We start from the raw sequence: 24,656 nt of genomic DNA, 5'->3' as shown, positions 1-24,656 counted from the left end.
CTTTGGTGGTAAGATGTAACTGCAGGCGAACCTGTTCTTTCAGAGTCCTCTATCTTGTCACGTTCATGGTCGCTATTTGTGTTGACTATTTATATATATATGCTCTTTTTTAAACTTTACTGAAACACATTCACCTCTCTACTTCTAGTCTGTCCCCTATATGTTACCCTCTTAAATCCACACACACACACGTTCCTATTACACCTCTGCCCTTACTACAAGCCTGATTCAGAAGTTGAGGTTCTCAATTTGTGATTACAAGTGAACTAAGCATAACTGTTAGTGACGATCCGGGCCGACAGACCAACCGCTGTCAGCAGCGTCACTAACATGGCGTCTTATTTACATCTAGGGAGGTAATGTCGCCACAGACACTCAGTTTATAATACTTGGCAAGAAGGCAAATAGAACAGCTTTCATTCGTGTGTCATATGATCAATCATCATTGTTTTCACAGTCACATGACTAGTCAGGAAAGGCTGTCTTGACCTCCCACAGCCCAAGACAAATCAACTGAATAAAGCAGTCATTTACAGAGTGATCAGTCAGTGGAACTCCTTACCTTTTAACATAAGAGGCATCAAAGGTAAATATAGATTAAAAAAATCACTGAAACAGATGCTGAGGGAATCCAAACAAAAGGAATGACTCCACATGCTTGCTGTACCTATAAACTTGTAAAATGATCATGTATTGCATATTGTCAGTCTTTTGACCGAGAGGCTAATGATGTTTGTGCAATGTATTGAATCCGTCTCCTCCGTGCTGCGGGAATAACCGGATGCAGCCTGAAAAAGGCCGTAAAGGAGTTGGCGGAGGAGGCAGAGAAAGCAAGTTTCTGGATGTGGTTAAGGAGGAGGGACAGTACTTGGGGCTCAACACCCCACTGAGGTCAGTTGCAGGGAGTGGCGTGGGGAGACGTCCCCACAGTGCCACTGCCCCCCTACCGCGAGGTGTCCTGGCTTTGGGGGCGAAACATCAGTGAACGGTGGCACCAGCTGACGACCCTGCAGCTGACCTCAAAGTGCACTGGAGGAGGTGCGACAGGCAGAGATGCCAAGCAGCTTAGCTGTATTATCTAAATTAAAGAAGTGTGTATTTACAATGTTTCTGACCTTTGTGATATTAATAGGTTTTTGTACTGTATATATGTTTACATGTCTGTGTATTGTTTTAAGTGGACCCCAGGAAGGTTAGCGACCACAGATGTGGAAGCCAATGGAGATCTGAGTACAAATAAACATAAGGATTGTTTTAACTCACGCTCACTCACTTGATAGATAGTAACTTAGAAGACAATTAAATAGATGGAAATACAACTTTAACTCAGGTACGCAACTTAAACTATGTTACAAGCATACTTATTTTAATCCCAACCATCACCTTTTCCTAAACCCAACCAAGTAGTTTTGTTTCAATCACAACATTAACCATGTGTTTAAAACTGCAACCATTTCACAATGTGCACCTGTCGCTTGTATTCTTCAACGGTCATACATGTAGTTTTCCATGTCAATGAAACGACCAATTCTGTCATTTTATGAGGACGTGTTGGTTAAGAAACTACAGTGCCTAGCTGTTGTAGGAAATAATTTAACCTCAGTAAAAAATAAAATTATATATTTGTGATCCAATTAGATTAGAATCTTTAGTGAGAACACATGGGCTTGGGTTTGAGTGCCACAGACAGACTGGAGAATCAAGACGAAACAATTGCCAGTATTGCAAGATTACAAACTACACGTGATATAAATAACTGTAAACTAAATATTGTAAATAATGCTTTTAATTAAATGTTATTTACTCTTTCATCTAATTTTTTTGATTAGCTATCTTTTTTCTTTCTCATGCAGTTTCACTTGCTCCAAATATTTTTGAAACAAGAGTCTAACTTATGCAAGGCAGAGAAAGACAGATAACAACTCTTAAAAAAAGCTGATTTGCATAAGACAAAGGGAGTTATCTCTTAGCGTTGATCACATTATTCATGGTAAGCACCAACAAACCTGGCAATAAATGCAGCCCAAAATCTACGCTCTGATTTAGACTTTTTTAAGTCAGCTAAAAACACACATCACAGTAAAGTTTACAACTGCATGCACCAGGCCTGATAAGGCATTAACATTCCAGGCCTGTGGAGCAGGATCAGTCTCCTCTATTATAATTACCGCAGTCCACTCCTGCTCCATATCTACTGCAGGTAGCTCTTACACTGAACACAGCCAACATGTCAGCCATTTCAACGCCGGTATCACGAGAATCAGAGGGAATCTAGATCAGAATACATAATGACACACGAGGTGTAGGATGTCACATACTAATAGAGAGACACGGACAATAAACAGGCAACTGAACAGGCAATGTACTACGGAGTGTATATGTTACACTTCTGCCTCGCTGCAGTCTTGTTATATTCCCCTGATGCAGCCTTGAAGCATATAGTGACCACTGTATCTTCTGTATCAGCCCTGAATCCAGACAATAAAACTACAGCAAATGCTGTAGTATTCATGCACGAGGGAGAGCTGATGTGCATTCTGAGTCCGACTCGAAGTGATAACAGGGTGTTTGTGGGAGAGGAGTGTGTGGGAGAAGAAGACTGCAGCAGGAGTGGGTGGGCCGATGCAGCAATGAACTCAAGAGGTGAGTATGAATGAGGACTGAGGATTGCACATTTCTGCCGTCATAGCACAGAATAAAACATGTATTGTGGATTCTGTGGATGCAGCATAACCCTATGTATAATGTATGGTGCTACAGGGCTGAGAGGAAAACAAAGTGGGGTTTTGTTACACAGTTGTAAACTACTGCACCACAACTGTCTGCCGCCTTTGGAAAGCCTAATTTAAGACATTTAAAATGTTTTTAATGTTGCTTTGATATAGATTAAAGACAAACATCAGTCAGAGATTGCAAAACACTCGCTGTAAACATTTGACATGATGGAAAAGCAGGTATTGTAATGCATGCTCTGTGTTAATCTAAACATTTGGTTTTCTTCATTTAGGATAAGAATTAGACCAACAGGCTCATTAACTGGACAAAGTTTGGCTGAGCTATCATCTCACCAGATAGGGAATCAAAACGAATCTGATCCTGAAACTTCAATCTAAACTCCGTGGATTTTAGACAGTGGTTTGTCCCTAGTTCATTTTCTAATGCTTTGGTTTGCAAGAACGAGCAATAACTGCTGGCTGCTGGATGTCAATATCTTTCTCATTAAACACCAAAGACCCCAGAATTACAATTTGTTCAGATTACATTTTTTATTCCTAAAAACAGAATCTATTAGACAAAAATAAAAATCAAATGACTGCTGTCGGTTCTCACTCACTCATCCAAACAAAGCAAACTAAAGAAAGGCCAGATACATTTTTAGCTGTAAACATGAAGTTCTATGGCCTGGCAGCTGAGCAGATACAATGTAATGTTAATCAAAGGTTAAAGGTACGTATATTAGAGAATGTTGTCGCCTGTGACAGGGGCCAATACCTTTCTGCTGTTTAAGCTTCCACTTGGAAGCAAACCATAATGCACAGTCTAGTACACGTAGAATAAATGAGAAACAAATTTCAAATTTTCCCTGTTGTTGTGTAAATATGACCACATCTGTGAAATAAATGTGAAAAGATCGATCAGTGTACAGTAAATTGACAACAATGACAAGACGGGCTATGACATTGACAGCTTCGAAGAGGATTTTATATATATAAGAGCACTTTTTTGGCAGATGAATTCAATAGTAATTCAGCTTTTGAATTCATGCTAAAATTACATCTATTTTCTTGGAAAATCCAGTGTGTTTGATCTGCTTTCCTTTTATACTATAAACAAATCTCACCAGAATTAGCTTGGACAACAACCAGCTGAGTTCTCACAAAACAGACACACACAACCGTTTGTTCGTACTGTATGGTAAAGTACAAATACTACAGGTTGGTACAGTTGGCAAAAAAATCTCTAATAGCCCACGGATACTATCAAAACTTTGCATACAGCATGGGTTAAAAGGTGTGTGGTAGTGTGTGTGTGTGTGTGTGTGTGTGTGTGTTTGTGTGTGTGTGTGAGTGTGTGTGTGTTTGTGTGTGTTTATGTGTTCCACTCTCCCTGCATGACACTCACACACAAGTTCAATCAAAAATAAGCAGCTTATATTGTTTCGGTAAATCCCAAATTATGGACAGTCTGTGGGAGGACTCGTAACTGCTATGCCAAATTTACAGCTTTGCACGGTGCAGTAACAGATACAGTAGGGGGTGAAAACTACCATTTCCACATGTGGAATAACAATAATTAGAGATAAATATGCATAAAGAGAGAGAGAGATGTATCCCACTGTTTAGAGAGGAGTGCAGTGTTACTGTAATTATAATTTGTGGAAGCCGGTGCGCTTACAGCAGATTCCATCTGAGCAAACACTGGCGGTGCAGTAAAACTCCAATCTTGTCGATCTATGAATCCTAATTGAGGGAACGGCAGAAACTCCACAGATGGTGCAACATGCAAACACACTGCAGAGCAATTAGAAAAAGTATATTTTCCCTCTCCTGTTCACGGGTATGAGAGGAGATTGTTTCCCCAACACATGAAGTGGATGAAGCTGATAAATGAGGGGGAAGTCAGAGGAAAGAGTGAGTCGCAGGAGGAAGGTGAAAAGGTGTGATTTACGACAGATGTGTTTTTTGTCAAATATTTCTGTGAACATTTTCAGATTTCATACATCGAAGAAAGAATGTTGCTGAGCGTTCATGTCTTTTTGGTGCTTCCCATTCATGCCGGTACAACCAGTAACATCTACATTGTCTGAGTACTAATACAACAGCGTATGTTTAACAGAAGGCATGCATCACACATGTATGAAAGAGCAGGATGTACAATGTATTGCTACATTTACTAACTTTCTGTTTGAAATTAAAGTAACCTAAAAACCTAATCAAAGTATCACACAAAGTAACTTTATTACTGACTACTTTCTACTTTAATCAGTTCATTTGGAATACTTCAAGACCAAATATGGGCATAATGCAATCTGTCACCCATTGATTTGTGGACTACAGTTTTGAAGCTAGGTGTTTGGCAATCGGCTGTTGCCATCTTGGTATTTGGTACCAGAGGTGACCATATTTGGACAAGAGGGAGGAGCTAGAAGGGAATGCTACTCAAGTGATGTCTCAATGGTGCTGCACAAAGCCTAAACTTTACTGGTTTTTAACCGGCTGATGCAAATCTTCCAGTGGAGTTTTGCTGGCGCCGTTAACCTGCATGTACTTCAGCAACATACTCAACAAGTCTGTAGGATATCGTGAGTAATGCAAAAAAATTTGTATGATATCTCATGAAATATGACGTTTTATTGAGTGCCAGAAATGGCGTCTGGAGGTGGATTGTGAAGGTTTTTGTTTTGTTACGCTTAGAAAACACAAGGTTAGGTTTAGGCAACAAAACTACCCTTACGTGACAAAAGGTGATGGTTAGGGTTATGCATAAAAACAACTTAGTTAGAATTAGAAAAAAGGTTGTGGCTACCAGGACATGAACATAGGTCCCCCTGGTGAAAGTCCAGTAATTTGGGACCCATCCATCACCCCGAACTTCCTCCCTACACAGAGATCAGCGGTCTTAAATGGACCCTCATTTTAATGCATGGAATACACACAAATTGCAGTGCATTCACTTCTAGTTATACACATGTGAAATAAAGAAGAATTGCATTGCAATTTATGAGTCTTGTGAGAAATATCATATCAAGTCAACACACTCAGTTATTCTTACATTTTCTCAATGCTTGTCATACACTGCTGGCCTCGACCCTGGCCAACCTGGTCTTACAGCATTCTAATACACTATTAATTTACCTCTAATTACCCCCCATAGCGCGGGATGTAGGATGAGAGGATGAAAGCAGCTTCCAACAGACTGATGTGTGACACTGGGACAGGAAACAGAGGAGACGGACAGCAAAGGGCTCCCTGCTGCTGCATCCTACTTTAAGGAGGATGCATGCCTACTATAGGACATGCATGGGGGCAGAGGGAAAGAAAGAAGCATGGACATGGGAGTCAATTGAGCTGTGATTTGTAGACCAGAAGCAAAGGTGAAAGATAAAGAAGGACAGGCCAGATTAACTATCACATGGGAGCCAAACTCAGCCAGTTGGCTCAGCATTTGCTGCTTTTATTCACATGAAAAGAGCCAGAAAAGAAGGATGAGGGCAGGAGGAGGGAGATCAGGGAGTGAGAGGAATAGTCAAAATTTATGTGTGTGTGTGTTTGGATTCTTGTGCATTACACTGTTGTGATGGTAGTTTATAAAATAGTATATCTTATAGGCAGAATAGTGTAGGAAGCAAAGCAATATTTATGTAATGTTCTAGACCGCATATAATGCATTAGAGGTTTAACATTATTATTAGCACTTCTTGTTCTTTGACTTTTAACATTGTGTATATGTGTGTGTTTGAGAGATAATGAAATAAGGAAAAAGGCTTAGACATAACATGAGGGAATATGAATACGGCAGGGTTGGAAAATGCCAATGCTGTGACATGCTTCTTTATTACCGGAGCGAGGCGTCAAATAAGTACCAATGAGAGGGCAGGAGATGATGAATGCCATCTGACTGTAGTAGAGGATGAAGTCCAATTCATGACGAGGCCATAATGACCTAATGTCATGTCAAACTGAAGGCACGGTTAAGTGGCTTCAGAGATGAAATGTAAACAGCTGTCACAGAAGTTGACAAAGTCAAAGTCATTTAAACTGCTAGAATAGGGGATGTAATATTTAGACATATATTATGTATCTAAAAACGAAAAGGTTGCTTAGCACACATTGAATATCTGCAAAGTCCTGCCTCAAATTTGGAGTGACACACATAAACAGCTGGCATCTGTCCAGTTCAACAGGCTTCCAATGCTGGCCAGTCTTCTAGTACTGGCTTTAGTTGTTATTTACGGAGGAAGATGGTGCTTATTACTGTCAGTGATACACTGGGACATGAACCATATTTCTAATGTTGGCATAAAACCTTTCTGTAAACAAAATCAACATCCACTTTCCAGGAAAGCAGCCTTGTTTTTTAACACAAATATTCAAATTTCAGTCTGCAGAATGAACGTTTTGAACGGGTTCCAGAAGAAAGCAGAGCATGTTATTTCCCAATTAAGCTCCTTTCACACATACACTGCAAACCTGAAATAATCTTGAAAGAGCTGTACATGAGAACGGAAATGTCTGAATCAGTTGGACTAGACATCAAACAGACCCCTAATACAAAGTCTGTGTAATGTCCGAGTGACCATATGTGTGAATACAGTCACTCATTAAAATTCACAGCAACAAGTGGGCGTGTTGATGATGTTTCTATCGTGGGACTGGCACAAAAACAGAAGGAAATAACCATCTATCAAACTAAGGGTACCCTTTACCAAGGGTAAATCAGAAGGATCATTTGCACAAATATAGAAACAAAACTGACGTTGAACCGCCAAAATTGTCTGTAACATGTGTCTTACAGCAACCCAATGAACAGACTTAACCCAGTGCATACACTTAGTAAAACAGCATTACAACATAAAATAATCACGTTATTGTGCTTCATGAATCTTTTAACAGTAACATCATAACTTGCATTATCAGTGACTACTGCACACTTCAACTGTAGTATTGGTTAGTAGTAATGCAGGGATGGTGTGCAGACAGGTGCAGGCGGGTGGTGTTAATGGCTTCTTAGAGAACTCTGGATGAACCGCCAATTCCCGCAGACTAAAAATCTATGTCATTCATTTAACCTTATAAGTCTGAAAACTAAAACATTGCAAATAAACTACAGTAAATGTTGGTTCTTTCACAACTATTAAACCAAAAAGAAATAATTAACGTGAAAACACAAATGGGTGCATATAATCTGAGAGACACAGACACTGTGCTGCATTTAAATGAATTTCCAGTCAACCGTCCTAAAGTTTTTACAACCAATCTGCTGTCTTTATGGTCGTTTTATTGTATTTGCTGTCAGTTCATTTGAGTCCAACATAACTGCAAAATACAGTTAAGTTTGTTAAATCGAAGGGGATTGCGGTGCAAGGTTAATTAATTATATCTTGGCACTTGATTATAACATTTACCATGATATTTTTGGCGACAATAATGTTACTGTCACATCAATGGCCATGATATCAGTATACATTGTGATATGGAGGCAGCGAAAACGTCTCATTTCTGTGGAGATGAAGCAGAGTTTTGTCTTGTCTGTAATGTGTTTCTTCGTCCACTGCACCGCTGTCCTATATAGTGGTAGCGGCAGGCTGGCCCCGACGTGGGGGATGTTATAAGAGCAGTGTAGCGTAGCTCCTTTTAGCAATAGCTCAGTAGATAGAGTGGGTGTATGTGTGTGTGTCAATCAAGAGAGAGACAGTAGATGCGCTCAGAGCATACAGCTGTCAGCGTTCAGAGAAGAAATTAGCAGAAATGCTGTGAAGTGGCAGTAAATGTAACAAGTAGTGTTTCATATTTCCTGAAGCTGGTTTGTTTTTGTAAACACAGCGCCTACACAAACAAAATGCATCAATCTGTGACTGGGTTAATAGTATCTATCATGTATATGGGGAACATGAACAACACGATTTCGCTGTGCTCATGTAAACAAAATGAATATCCCAAATATGAATATGGCAATGTGGTAGGTCTCCTGGATCTGTCTCCAGCACAATATAGTGAGAAAGTGCATTATCTGAAAAAAAAATTGAGAAACTATTAAAGGATAGCATAAAGCAGATACGTCTGTTTTGGCTAATCCATCAAATACACATCACACTGTGATGCTCCGCTATGGTGGCTGGAATAAAACTGAAAATCATGAAACATCAGAACTTATTTTGTCTGTCATTTTACTTTAGAGATTTTTGCAAGAAACAACTGTCTGCCAAAAACAGCGCTGGATAACAGACAGTCAGCTGCAACAGAAGTTGACGTTAGCCAGCAACAACAGTGGACAGAAAATGGAACAATTTAGAAGCATTTTAGAAGAAAACAAATTGTTGTATATGTAAACTAACGATAGCAGATGTGTTGTCTTGTTGGAAATTCGACTGTGACAGGTTGTTGATGTATGTGGATTTTGGCAAGCAGCAGCTGTTCCCTCTTCTTGGTACTGTGTACCAGCAAGAACCTTTTAGAGGTACAAAATACCAGACTGTACCAGTCTACTCTCACTCCTGGCATCAGTATCAAACAGTGAAGGCCGTGTTAAAGTGTTGGCATTTGACACCCTGGGAATGAGAATGGGCTGTCTACTCCTGAGTGGAGTTAAATAAGTTACATTAAACCGATTTGTTTGCAGTTAGTGCATGTGGCAAGCATCCCCGTGGTTGCCGAATGCTCACAAAGGTCAGTAGAAAACCTTGGCCAAATCTGAAATAGATATCTTGATTTAACACCATGCTAAATTCCATCAACCTAAAATAGGTTACATAATCTATTAGCTAATAGACCACATATCTTTTTATAACCAATATTCTGATACCAATACTGTGTTTTTTTCCAGAATTCCAAAGAAAAATCTAAAAAACAAACAAACTTTAAAGTCACCACAAAACATACGGTATATACATACATACAGTAGAGCCTTTTGGCTCTCTGTCTGCCACATAACAGAACCCAGCAAACATTGTGACTTTGAACACAGTCGACTCTGTGGCCTGCACCAACCTCTGTAAATACTGAAATGAAAGCCAAAATGACCACCACGGATTTTCATACCTGTCTTGATTTGTGCATTAAATAAATACATATCTCTACACTGCCAGTTTTCAGAAAGAGTTTTAAAAGGTTTTCCATTTCAAATTACACTGTGAGACTTCTCTGCTCAGTCGATGTGATGCTGTCATGAGTGATGCAGGTTTACAGTATGGCTACGGGCAGTATAAATTGTTACAATACTCTCCTTGACATGATTACAGAAGACACTATTAAGATGCAGATACAATATATAATTGAAAATGACCCATTTTTCAAAGGATTATTCTTCCTGAAGCAGTGGGCAGGCCGGTGCTGTCGTTTCTACAGTAGCTGTCAAGACGAAGCTGGCTGAGAATATGGTACAGCTCGCCTGATAAGACTGTGGCACACCACAGAGAAAATTAGATTGTGGCTCAATGTATGAAAAGGCCAGTCAGTGATGAGCAAATGCCTCCATTCATCTCCTCATTTTGGTGCAGAGTGAGAAAAAACGTTGTGCGGCAGTAAAAGACTGAATTGGACAACATGGCCAACAGAGGGGCTCAGTAAGTACTGAACAAAACTCCACAGCAGAGTATTCAGCATGATTCAACAAAACGTTTGATGAAACAAGTTGGAGAGATCGGGCGGGGAGGAAAGGAAAGTAAAGGTGTGGGTCCTGATAGATTTTCAGAAAAGATGGAATGGGGCGATTGATTCAGTTGGGGATAACTTATCCAGAACATTCTACACAGGAAGTAAAGGGCCGAGTCCTCTGCTCCTCTACAAAGGGAAACAAATCTCATTCAGTGGAAATTGACAGAAGTCCCCAAGGCCTGCTGATCTCCAGCCACTGATAGGACAATTTTTCTTTCTCATTCTCTTGCTCCCAGTATCACTGTCCCTTGTTCCCTGCTTAGTCTCTCCATCCCACTCTCTATCTCCTCCATGTGTCCACCTGTCCGTCTCTAGTCCTTCGCTTTGTCACTTAGAGTGGTATCCCATACTTTTTCTTGTTCTTTTTCAATTCCAGTTCTTTTTTTATGTCCTGCCCTCCTCCTCCTCTTAACTGCTTTCCTCTCGTATGATGTGTTTAGCATTCAAGGCCTCTCACTGCTGCATCACAGGCCTGTTTGTTTCACCGAGCTGCAAAGAGAGAGGAAAAAAAGATGCGATTTCCTCAGGGACGGAATCACATTTTCTATATGCCTTCTCACTGTGCAGCATAATTCATGTGCATGGATGTGCAGCCCCATACATAAAAATGCTTCGTATTCACAACTTTGCATACAAACGGGACGTGATGCAAGCATGCATATATAAATATTTTCACCTATTAAGACACAGGGGCATGCATGTATGCTTTCAGATTTATACACCCACACACGCTCTGAAGATGGCACACCCAATATTCAGTATAAAGCCTAGCATGAACTAATAAAACCTTAATACCCATCCAGTGTTAATGCCTGTTGCCATTTGACTTCAACACTTAACTGCAGTTCAACAACCATACAATTAACCTCCAGTCGTTTGCATGTCAAATACAGAGGAAAGATTTCCTCAATCTGTGCTCCCTCAACACACAGGTCAACGAGTTAATGAAGAGCCCTTGCACTTTTTGTGTTCGAGTTAAGTGCTTTAAATCCTCAATAGCTTATTAGAGAACTGTACACAATGCATTCCTAACATATTCCTATTAGAAGCAAATTATCAAGATATTGTGCATTTAAGCGCCCTGTTTACTGTATTGGGACAAACTGGGTCATATTTGGTTGTCTTAGATGCTTGTGCTGACATGGAGGATTGGTTTACTGTGTGGCAGCCCGCAGCTCTATTCTGCTGCAACAATGTCCCCTGATAGAGTTTTAACCCGGAGGGCGGCTGATGCGTACACACATCCAAACACAACCTCACACCAAAAAGCACAAACACATCCACATACCCTGTTAAAATAAAAATAAAAATCAAACACACACCCACGCAGGGCTGGGTGGTTGTAATTAAAAAGCAGTGAAGCTCTTTGGAGCAGAGAGAGGCTATCTGAGGAGAAAGGGAGGTGGCAATACCCCACCCGTTCAGCCTAAAGGCTTCCACTAATTACCTGTCAATGACAAGGAAAGGGAGATCTAAAGTGGTAAATATTGTCCCAAACTGTCATCCTCAATGAACCATGCACTCTGCAATTCAGTTCAAGGATAATGCCCACTGACTTGGGTAATAAGATGAGAGGCCATATGTTTGTGTAATTTAGGCATAATTAGTTGTGAATATGTTCCAAACAAAGTGACATTGTGGTATTAAACAGCGAGATACCAACTTGAGGTCAGCCGGCAGACGCACAGCAGTAATCAGGCAAGATGCTGAAACGATGTATAAAATTGTGCTTTTTTCAAAAGCTCAATTGAATTGCAGATTTAAAGATTTTGTTTTAGATGTGAAGCAGACAATCAAATTTGTCAACATATAAAAATGTGGAATGACACGCCCTCCTCATTCACTGTTCGTACATATAACTACAAAAAGTAATGAACCGTAATTCTTAGGTAATCCACTTATGCATTACTACAGTAACTCCATCCGGAGCAAAGAAGGGAATCAGGTGTAGTAAGATTAGTATATTCCACATAGAGAGAAGGGTCTGGTTGGTCAATGGAGTCCAAAACTTTCACCCTGGGGACTGGTGTCTGTGTCATGGAAGTACTAAGCCAAACTACAACCTTTTCTCTAATCTTACTCAAGTTGTTTTGAAGCCTAAACTTAATCATCCCTGTGAGGCTGGTTGATAGCCAGCTGCAGGGCGGAGAGGCGTGGGGATGGCTCATGACAGCAGTGCCAGGTGAGCTAATTAGCACGGCTGATACTTGTTGTCCAATTACACTCTTCCTTTAAATGCAGTAGTGTGCTGGACCTCAGAGTACCGCCACACAAAGATGGACACCGAAGAGTTAGTTTTGTTTATTCACCTGTGATGAACCTGAGCAAGTAGACTGTGCGTGAGTGAAGCTTGGCAGCAAGGCGCACAACACAAGAGTTTGAAGAATTTATGTAAGTGTGTGTGGTCGTCAAATATACTGTGTGGTCTGTAAATGGTCTGTGGTTACTGTGATCCGTGCCGAGGGAACTCACTGAGGCAACAAGTCTTGCTACAGTCACCTATTGTTTCAACTTCACGGCCATGGTCACCTACAGGTCACTGTTTCATTGTGTTAAATAAATCATATTTTGTAAGACATATAAATCCTTTTCTGTCATATTTCATAAGATTTCATATGGACATTGGGAATGTAAATATGTTGATTAGGTTCAAAACTGATGTAGCACCTCTGGGTGATCAGTTAGACAACGTTCGCTGGTATTGTTCCTATCAATACACATACGGTTTGATATGATTTCCGTTCTTTTTGCTGTGCTTTTCCTGAGCGATCTCCACAAAAATACAAGTAGAATTCATTTACACATTTGTAAGAATCTATAGGTGAAATTTCATATTTGTACATGAGCGTTTACACATCTAATTAGTATTCAAAAGTGACTGATGAGAGAAAGCAGTAAGAACGCTCAACCTGAGTGGCTCATGTGGTGGTTTACATTAAAAATGTTAATTAAGAAGATTTTACGGTATATTTTGCTGTTAAAAGCATTAAGTTGTTAAAGCATGTAATTTTATTGATAAGGACTGAAATATGGTTACGGATGTGTTAACAGTATTGATGTTAATTTGGATAACAAGCAGCTCCCAGAGTTTATGGCAAGGAGATTGGTGTATCAAAGTAGGGTCAAGAGGAGCACACGGCTAATTCACCGGTGTTCTTTTGTCCTTTTGACAGCTCTTGTAAACACAAAGCTAAATTAGTATGTTAAAATGATATTTGGTTACAAAGGTAGGAAGTTAGACTTTAGTTTAACACGGGCATGTTGTCATGATTTGGCACTATAAATAAAATTGAATTAAATAGAATTTAATTAATGGATGAGATGGAGGCTTCTTTTCAGGTGGTTCAGGTATGCTATCATGAATATACAACATGGAAGGTATTATTTCGCTTATACCAGGGTCACTTGGCAACAAAATGCAATATGGAATAAAATTAAAATCACCACTTGTTCAATTTCAATTTCTGCTGTTTATTATCATGAAATGTGGTTCCTGTACATTAAAGTTCTTGTCACTTGTGCTGGGAACCAATGCGTTCTATTAAAATACTAATATAAAAACTGCACCATGAATACCCCATGACAGCTGTCAATCACCTGCACAAACTAGCGTTGAAAACATCACCTGTTCTGACCTTGCTTCAGCTCAAACACACAAGAAAGCTTTGACTGTTTTTACCTGTGCTAAATATGTATTCACGAATCCACAAATTCTTGCAGATAGGGTTCATATTTTAAACATTTGAAGTGACAGTGTCAAAGACAACTTTCTACTGTGTGTGTGAAAACAGAGAAGGCATACTTCTCTTTTTGATGGTGACTTTATGGAAACATTCAATAAGGAGCACAATCGCAATGTCAAATTGTTCTCTAGCAATTAGGTTTCAAGCAGCTCTTTGAAACAGGATGTGCTGGATAAAAATGTAGTCTGCCATCAAATAGTAACTCAGTGACAATAGAAATGTGATTTAATTTACATAAACTACTATTTATGCAGTGTTGTAATATTGGGTGAGATACTTTACTCATAGATGTGAAATAAAACTTTAGAGGGGTTATGAGAAAAAGAAAGTCATATTTGGTGTAAGACGTTATAAAAATGTTGAGTATAACATTGCAATTGCCTCACGTAGTTCCCTAAACCCAGTTAAAGTGAAAATCAGGTCAGCATTTTAATATTTTGGTTTATATTCAGACATGATTTGACAATGCACATTTGTCTTATTCAGATAAATTTACAGCACATGGATATTGATTGACAGTAATCTTACCTATAAATAAAAAATACCACAGTCAGTATTAGTTACCATTCTTTTGTGGCATACTCATGGCCTGCACCCATAGAGCTCAGATGTCAGCACATATGTTGTTTCCATGGTGGAACATCTATCCTGCTTTAGTGGTCTAGAGAGTGATATAAAATACCTGTTGTTTTCTGTGGTATTTTGGTGTTTATTTGATGGCTGACAAGAAACATTGGGAAGAAGAGGAGGACAAAGACCTTGATTTGCTACATCAGAACTGGAATGCTCATGATACTCCTGTGATTTATAGATTCTACAAAAGGGAAGTTTTTCCCTTTTTCAGTATACTATATATCCAGTATATATATAGTATACTATATATCCAGTATACACAAGTACAAAAGAAACATAGCCATGTATTATTTAATTATTGATGTTCATGTTAATCCAAGGAAGAGAACTTCCAAAAAAAGATACAATTATGTTTCCTCTTTATTTTGACTTTGTGACAAAGTGTGTCAGGAGGCAAATACTTTTGTCAACACAGTGCATTACATAAGGTGCTGATGTTGGAAGGCTGTGTTTTATTGCCCCACTTGTTGGAAAGACTTTGGCACTGTAGGGGCATTGCTGTGTGTCTTGGACCCACATGGCTCGAAAACCTTGCTGAGTGTTGTTGTGGGAATTTGGGATATTTGTAATTCATAATCATAGTTTTGTCAGGTCAGACACAGTTCAGTGTCTCCTCTGTCTCACCTTCTTAATGGATAATGCAAATAACTAACTCATGATGATATATTGGCATGTTTGTGCATCTGTACCCTGTGTTAGAGAGCTTGTGAGGAGAGAGGTTCAGAATGTTCAGAATTGTAATGTCTAAGGCATGTTGTTGTTTGGTCTAAAGACGTCACCCAACCAAGGCTATTTGCGTCCTGTCCCTCTCCCTAAAAGACTATGCGAGATTTGGCACATCGTCATTCCTACTAGACTCTAACTTTGTGAGGATGTAGGGATGAACGTATTTTTGTCTGCAGAGGAAAATGCTTTGGCAAAATAAACCACGGAGAAAAAGCTGATCCTGTTTGTTGATCTTTATTGAAGAATCTATTTCTTCAACAGTGTCTAGCAGAATGAGCCTGAAAACAGATCGCTCAGTCAGTCGGTCAGTCAGTTATGTGAGGATGGAGGGAAGAGCCTGGAAAAGGAGACAGGTTTATGGTGAAGTCTGCAGAATATTAGGAGCTAGTCTATAAAAGCCTTTCTTACTGTTAGCCAAGTAACAATAAGTCAAGTATATATATTTCAACAACAGTTTACAATCTGACAATTAACTGTCCATATACTAACATGATAAACATTCTAAAACCCCCAAAAGAATCATGATTATGATCTATTTCTGTAGTGTCTCCTTTGCTCAATAACAGGCGGTGATGCTTGGTATCTATTGCAACCTTCACAGTGTGCTGTTAAACTGAGCAGTGTTAGACAGGCTGATTGATGAGTAATAGGGGAGTATGTCTGTGTCTGTGTTTGTGTTTGTGTTTGTGTGTGCTATTTGTGCTTTTATTTCTGTGCTCCTGATACACCAAATGTTTTGAGCTTGCACTCTGAACACACAGCGTCTTCCTTGTTGGGGAAAGAAAGGAACAGTTCCTTCATTCTTAATGCCGAATGAAAGCATTCTGGGATTAGTCTTTTAACCCCAGATGATCTAATGTGATATATCCTACTACATCTATATACTCCTGCTTCATTCAAACACATGCCCGTTTTGGTTTTAATTACATTCATATTCTTAAAGACTAGCTGATGCATCAGCTTTCCTTCATCCTCCAACTTAACACTGGCTTAGGCAGCCTGCTGTGAGACCCACAATTGTGAGATTTGTCTCAATTGAATGATGTGCGATGAACTTATTGTCATGGCAACACTTGCACTCGATGCTTTGAGCATTCAGATATAAGACAAGGCTTCAAACTGTATGTGTTGGAAAAAGTTGAGATACCTGCAGCTGCAGTGTCAACTAGGGATGCACCCATTGTGAAGCAGTGGATACACATACCGATGTTTAAAAAAATATTTGGCGGATGCAATTTTCGTTTTGTATTTTGTTTTGTAAATAAAGGAACATTTATTATAAAGCAATAACTGAACTGTTTTAAAGTCACTCAGTACAAAGTCAATCATTCAAACAACCTTAAATATAACCTTTCACATGAAAAAATATTTTTGGGAAAAATAACGGCTTAAAAAGCCTATCTTTTAACTAGGGCTGTCAATAGATTCAAATATTTAATCATGATTAATCGCATGATTGTCCTTAGTTACCTTGTAAATAATAGAAAATGAATGGCAATTTTTTTCATCTGTTCTAAATGTGACCTACATTTCATACATTTCTAATTTGGTGCCCATAGGAACATATTCTGCCTCGGCTGTAGCAGCTGCAGTAGACGCGTCCCGTTCCTCCCATCAGCTTCAGCTGCTCGTTTCTACATTGCAGCTCATAAGGGTCACCACGAAGACCTGATTTGAGGACCAGATCTTCGAAATTCCCTTCTACCATATCAGACTGAGTACCTTTCACCACTGTCGTTACTTCACCAGCTTAGCTTAGCCTCCAAGTAAGATGGCGGATGTTAGTTGCGGCAAGTGAAGGTCCATGCACTGATCTGTAAAAGGTCTTTAGCGTAATAGGCTTGGTTGAAAAGTGCCCGTTTCTCTAACACTTCCTGCTTCAAATGACACAAAATTATAATTTTGATGGCATTTAAAGCAGGAAGTGTTGAGGGAATGATGCACGAACATACAAAAAAATGACTAGGTTTCTAACAATACAAAGCCTAATGCAAATGGATTGAGAGATTTCTTTAAAAGGATATTTTACAAGTTGGTAATACTCTTACCAGTATGGCAGTGGATAAACATGCTTGCTTTACGCTTTTTATGTTTATTATTATTGTTATTGCAACAATCCACAACAATGACATATACTGTCCACAATATTCTCCAGAATAACCTCAAAGGTACTGAATGCTCAAAAATATGCTGATTCGATGCAATTCCTACATGCAGTCATTGGATGCAATGTGAATTATTTAAAGCAGACCCTCGTCCTCCACAATGTTAATCAGCCTGCAAGTTAAGCCACCCAATTAGCTATTGCTGATGGAAGTTTGTCGCGCAGGGGAAAGAGGGCTCTCTACATCAGCTGTATGCTGTATCATTCAGTATACTCAGGTGGCAACTTAATTCACATGGACAGTAAATGCAGATTACTTTGGTCTTGTCCAGAGAACCATCTGGCAGGGCTTTGAAGCTGAACTTTCCATTCAAGAGTCTCTTTATTCATTTCTAGTCAAGGAGGTTTGTTTCTGTTTGCCATTCATAATGTCACTGCTGCATCTCTTCCTGATTTCCCAAACTTCGGCCACCTTAATTGGTGAATGTAATCTTATTTGCCGATAGACTGATTGTAGTGAACAAGGCAAATATCAGCCGATATTAATGTCATAGTGTGAACTTCTTGATGGTTAAAGATACTGAAAAATCCTTACTTTCTTCACACAGAGTTTGTAGAAAACTAGCAGAAAACCCTAACGTAAATCATGTCAACATCAGCAGCATGAGTTCAATAAGGCATTAAATGTTGATTAAACGGGATCCAATTCTTTAGTCAGAAACATGGTGTTAATTAAAGAATCAACATTTAACAAATACAATTAAAATCAGATATAGATTATTCCCTAAAACAAAGCACTTCTGGTCACACTGATCTCATTTATCATGCAGGCTGCAGCCTATAAAGCAGGAATAATCTGGGCTATTCCTACCCTCAACTGCTATGGCACAACGTTAGTCAGATGTTCACCGCTTAACTGACTCTTGACATTTGCATTATGCAATTAAAATTGATGATTTATTTAATTTCAGTATATTGCATCATCAACTACATTATATAAACTCTTGATTTGCTGAGAGTAGGGTCATAATATAAAATTAATGTGTGCATTAATGAACGAGAGGTAGCTTTAGTTTTCTTGTCAATATGAAGCTTAGCAGAAGGTCTATCCAGAACATCTTCATGATTACGCTTTTTACTTCGATTTTTATCCTAAGTTTCATGCTTTAAACTCAGTCAGGTGACTGATGGTGTTCACACTTGCCTCGAAGTCTGTTGGCCAATCGTCTCATTACTGTCCAATTTTAAAACTGTTCCTTTCTCTTACCATTTTTGGTTTTGTTCCACCCTTTCTCCCGTTTTCATCTGAACCAGCTGTCCAGTGAACTAATTAGAAATCCTGCTCCAGCTTACTTCTAAACAGATCCATACAGATCTTCAGCTGCTTTCACCATCACCTGTGCCTAGATATTATTGTATGAGTAATGCCATAACCATCTAATCACCAAAGACTCCTAATATTGCATATATATGCATATATATAGCCACATGTCCTGAAAATTAAGCGACCCAAATACATTCAAGGTCAACGGAAAGACGAGAATGGATGTGAATTAGTGGCAGGTGGCCCAAATCACACAAACACGCAAAAAACGCCTTATTCGCATAGTCACAACTCGAGTGAGATATTGCTGTGACACTGTCGCAAAAGCTTATCAGTGTTTAGATTATTTTGATGTCCTGACATTGTTGAATCAGAAATGGTGGAAGTTGTCTGAGGGCACCCAGAGCTCTATATTACTTTATATCTGTACAATCTGTGATTGTGACCGAAAAAGAAGCATTAGTCGAGAAAGGTAAGTGAGGAAGTTGAACAAATGTTACCTCGTTAAATTCTGAAAATGATGTGTATACTGTTGATGGAGCAGCTAAAATGTTAGCATAGCTTCGATCGATCAGAACTACATTCAGAAAACAAACATTTGAAAGTTGTTTGCTTGTCATCTTGCTGATTGACCAGACAAAGTATGAATTCAGACTTTTTACTTCTCTTCATATTGAAGTAATTATTTCTTCATACCTTTTAACTGTTAATGTCAATTACATCACAGCGAGTACTTCAGCACTGGGACCGCCAGACATAACAATACTTCCTGAAGGGAGTGAAATTCATTGAGATGTGTGGTCCTGCAGGTGATGTTATTAATCCAAACACAACAGAGTTTTGTTTTCTGTCTGAGACATATCTGAGACTTCCACAACAGAAACCAAGCAGCAATAGTGCACAAAGAAATTCATTTATATAACTCGTTAAGCCCTTCTTTTAGATTTGACTTTCTTTAATTGAAGCACACCTTTGAGTGACAAATTCCAGGCCATGTCGGCGACCCAGTGGTTAGAATCAGGGTTCTAAATTAACACTCGCCAACCCGCCAAATGTGGGTTGAAATTAAGCTAGTTTGGCCGGTGATGTACAATATCAGGCATTACATTTATCCCTGTGGCAGTACTTCCTTCGCTGTACCGAAATGACGCAAAGAAAATGTAATGCCAAATGGCTCACGGGTCGTGGATGGCTTGTGTTTGATCACAAATATGTCATGTTTTGTCAGGATTGCCGCATGTATGTGAAAGAAAAAAACAAAACGAACAATATTGTGGTGGGGTAGTAATTTTATAGTTGAGGCAGTAAAGGACTGAAGTCATCAGGAGAGTCTCAGGAACTTGTATGTATTATAGATAGATAGATAGACTATGGGTACTTTAGAGTCACCAATCAACCCAACACATGCATGTCTTTGGACTGTGGGAGGAAACCGGAGAACCCGCAGAAACCCACACAGACATGGGGAGAACATACAAACTCCACACAGAAGGACCCCAACCCGGATTCAAACCGGGAACCCTCTAGCTATGAGGCTGACCAGTGCGGCCCTTTTTAATTCAATACATGTGCAATAGTAAATTAAACATATCTGGTCAAAAAGAAAACCGTAGAAGTGTTATAGAATTAAAAAATGCACATACATTTCATTGATGCAGTCTCATCATTGTCAACACTGTCCCGAAAATGACACAGCACAAAAGGAACTGGATATGTATTCTTTGTGTGTGTATGTTGTTGTATTCGGCATGAGAGACACAGTCTTCCCCACATGCCCTGTGGACTGCAGAGATTGAGAGAGAGAGGGAGAAATAGAACGATATATTGTCGCAAGGTGGTGTTACCTTGAATATATTAGAACCCTTTTATAGGCTGTTGAAGTCACTTTCGTGTTCCTCAACAATTACCATTAAAGTACTTTGAAGCAGGGCGCCGCTCTTCATGCCACAACTGCTCCAGAGGAGCAGGAACTGTGGAAACTGGGCAGTTGAAGGTGTGAGAGTGAGATCGCCCAGGGAGGACAATCTGTGTTCATTCTGCATGCTAAATGAGGTGGAAATAGTATTACACTTCTTCATTTCATGCCGAAAAACTGACCTTTCGAGAGATTTCTTTTCTAAAAACTAACCAAATATATATATATATATATATATATATATATATGTATATATATATATATATATATATATATATATATATATATACATTTATATATTTAACTGCAACAGTGCCACAAAAAATGTCTTTCCCAACTGAAATAAATGCCAAATTGCAGAATGATAGCAGCAATCTAAGCTCAAGTGGATAAGATTAATTCTAATGATATCACTTTTTTAATGTGGACTGTGAATGATACTACAATAACATCTTATTAAAGTATCATCCTCAAATATGTGTATATGCTTACTGTTTCATACTCTAGCAATATTCAAGTAAGGCACCTTTTCTAGTCTGATTGAAATTATATGTGTGTCGCCACCTACAAGCACTCCTCCGGACTCCTGCTGTGAATAAGGTAATTAAATTATGTGATGTTCTTATTCAACATGCCTTGTTAAGTCAAGATTAACTTAATGGAGATACATTATGGCTGTAGCCTCTTATATTTTACCTTACTACTATTGTGATTTCTCCCTGCCAGCGCCAGTGATACAGTTATTGCCTCCATCAGAGCCTTACTGTAAGTCAGTAATGTATACATAATACCACTACTTTACAGATACAGATATTGCTGCCAGGATATGAGTGATTGTTTGGAGAAGCAATTTCACAGCACATCTTAATTTTTTTTGTACAAGATGGTAAACCCCTAATATAACAAATGTGCTCAATTCCCGTAAGACCTGCAAACACCGGGGAATTTGCCTTACTTGAATAAAAAAGCAATTACAGGCAGAATTGATGCATGCAAAGTGAAACTGGGTCATGTGACGGTAAATATCTAATGAGCCAATCATGTGGCAGTATCTAAATGCATTTCAGGCATGAAGACATGGTCATGCCGATCTGCTGAAGTTCGAACTAAGCATCAGAACAGGGAAGAACAAGGGATTTTCAACTCGGCATGGTTTGTGGTGCGTGGATGTTGGACGGGCTGGTTCGAGCATTTCAAAAACTGCTGATCTACTGGGATTTTCATGTGCAACAAGTTTTCTTGGTGAAAATGCCTTGGTGATGGCAGAAGCCAGACTGGTTCAAGCTGATAGAAAGGCAACAGAAACCGTAATAACAGCAACTGAACTTTTGAACCTTGAAGCAGACGGGTTACAGCAGCAGAAGACCACACCGGGTGCTACTCCTGTCCGCTAACAACAGGTATCTGTGGCTACAACTGGAATGGGCTGTCCAAAATTGGACAACAAATGACTGGAGAAAACAATGTCTAATCTGATGAGTCTCAGTTTCTGCTGCAACGTTCATATAGGATCAGCATGAAAGTATGGATCCATCCTGCCTTGTATCAACGGTTAAGGCTGGTGTGGGTGATATTTTATTGGCACACTTTGAGCATCTTATGGCTCTTTTCTATTGCACAGTGAAGCTCTACTCAACTCAAGTCAACTTCACTCAGTTTTGGAGGAAGATATAACGTTTTCCATTACAATTGAGTTTATCATAGTACCTCCTCGAAGTGTGTGGGGCCGTCATAGCACGGCTGCACGAATGGGCCGTGACGTTGTTTTCTACACACAAACAATGACAAAGCTGGAGAAGCCAGAGAAGGCCTAACAGAGGCTTGCTTATGCTAGATTACTAGCTAGCTTGTACATTCAAAGTCCATTGTACAACGTTGTAATGATTGCAAGGTATTGCTATCAAGTATTATACTATGTATGTGTGTGTTTCCGATGGTACGCTCGTTGCAAAGTTGCTTGAGCCTGTGGTGGCAGTGACACGGGATGCCGAGGAGGAGGGCAGAGGTATACACGAGGGTCTGATTCGTTGCTTGTTGCCCAATTAAATATTCATTTTTTATTTCACTGTAATTTTACAACAACATTAAACTTTTGGACTTTTTTCAGATATGTCTCCATTATGTTTAAGTTAATTTGTAAAGGTTAGCAATGTTTACTGACATATATTAGATGCTTAAAGGTGAAACATGTTTCAGAATAATCCAGTATGATAAAAAAAAGTAAACTGCCAGCGGCTGGCAATCTGTTGATGTCACCTTTAAGTATTCTCAGTCTCAACTTGTTTTGAACTTCGAGAGAGTTGATACCAAAAATAGTACGAGATACCGGGTACTGTACCAGGTATCATGTTTTGTAATGGAAATGCAAAAAGGGCGAGTAGAGTAGAGGCAAGTTGAAGTGATACCATGCAGCGGAAAAGCCCCAACAGTACCAATTGAGCATCACTGAGTATTGTTGCTGACCATTTACAACCACAGCAAATCTTCTAAAGGCTACTCCCAATAAATATGATAATGTGTAGAACGATATCTAAAATAGAACCCACTGTACAGTAATTATAATACTCATATGTTTTGTTTTCACTCTACTACTGTATACAAACCTCATCTGTGCAATGAAATGACCAAATGTTTCATAATTAACTAACTAAAACAACCCTGCACGCAACAGAAGCCAGAGAGGAGTTTTCTTTCTTAACTATGAATCTTTTCTCAGCTTCAAGAGAAAAACTGTTCCTCAAGATAAGGCAATGATTAGAAGTTTTGGAGTGCACCAAGTGTCACCATATCCTCTTATTTTTATTGTGTAAAAAAAATGAATTCATTGTACTGGGAGTTTCATGTTCAAGTATGCTACTCAAGGACAGACAGTGCCAAGACTCAGGGTTGTGCCCAACATCCCAGCTTTAACACACTTCAACTTGTGAGTGTAGAAAAACCTGTCAAAAACATGCAGTGCAGGCATAGAGACGTGTTCTCATTGTTAACCAAGAAAAATGTTTTCTCCACATTTGCCTGAATTTTTGCCAAAGTCAATCTGGAAATCATCAAGTGGTGAGTTTGAGCACATCTGTGGAGTGGCCTCTGGTGCTGCAGTATTGTCCTTCCCATGATACAGCTGACTAAGCTCAGCTTTCAGAAACGCATACATACATACATGCACACATTTTACACACAGCCTGGGGCTAGAACTAAGTGCTGTAATTGCTAACAAAACCACAGAGACGAAGAAGAAGAAGATGAGGGAAATGAAATAAGCTCACAGACTTTGCGACAAACACACACCCGTACACTCTTAACCCGCTGATACACACTAACGTGCACAGATGGGATACACTCACATGCACACTGATGATTTCATTGGCGGAGTGAATAGCTGGAGGGTGCAAACTGTTCAAATGTTGCAGAACTATGCCACTTCAGTGCCAGGGGAGCTGAATGTTTTGCCTGCTGTCTGCACATGCAGACTGCCCCTCGTCTGTCTACGTGGTATTTGTCATTTGGGACAGTCACAACCGGAGCTGTGGTGGGGCCGAGCTGATTTAGTGACATGGACGCAAGGCCATCTTATTCATCACATGGGAGTGGCCTGCATTCACTGACTCCCAAATTACCTTTTTATGTGCAGGCCCTGCCCCCACTACAACCCCACCTATCACCAGGTTATCTATGGCTTGCCAACAAACCAAACAGTGTCCTCTTTCTGAGACAAAAAGGCAACAACAGACTTGAGGGCAGGTGGTAATCCGTCCTGCATGCTTCAACTGTGTGGTGTTGGAGAGTTCATTTTATTGTGCCCACGAGCTGCTGCACAAGCTGTTCTTTCTTTTCTCATATT

At 39.5% G+C, this 24,656-nt stretch overlaps 1 protein-coding gene across 1 annotated transcript in view; it reads right to left on the bottom strand.

Moving 5' to 3' along the window:
- adgra1b (adhesion G protein-coupled receptor A1b) overlaps positions 1-24,656 on the bottom strand; it is a gene marked incomplete at its 5' end in the record, with an annotated part of 178,159 nt that overhangs the window by 91,516 nt on the left and 61,987 nt on the right. The gene's annotated exons all lie outside the window — the stretch shown is intronic.

Source organism: Echiichthys vipera, assembly GCF_963691815.1.
Source record: "Echiichthys vipera genome assembly, chromosome: 11".
Taxonomy (NCBI): Eukaryota; Metazoa; Chordata; class Actinopteri; order Perciformes; family Trachinidae; genus Echiichthys; species Echiichthys vipera.
Note: the sequence above shows the minus strand (reverse complement) of the source record. Positions and strands in the feature narration are given on the sequence as shown.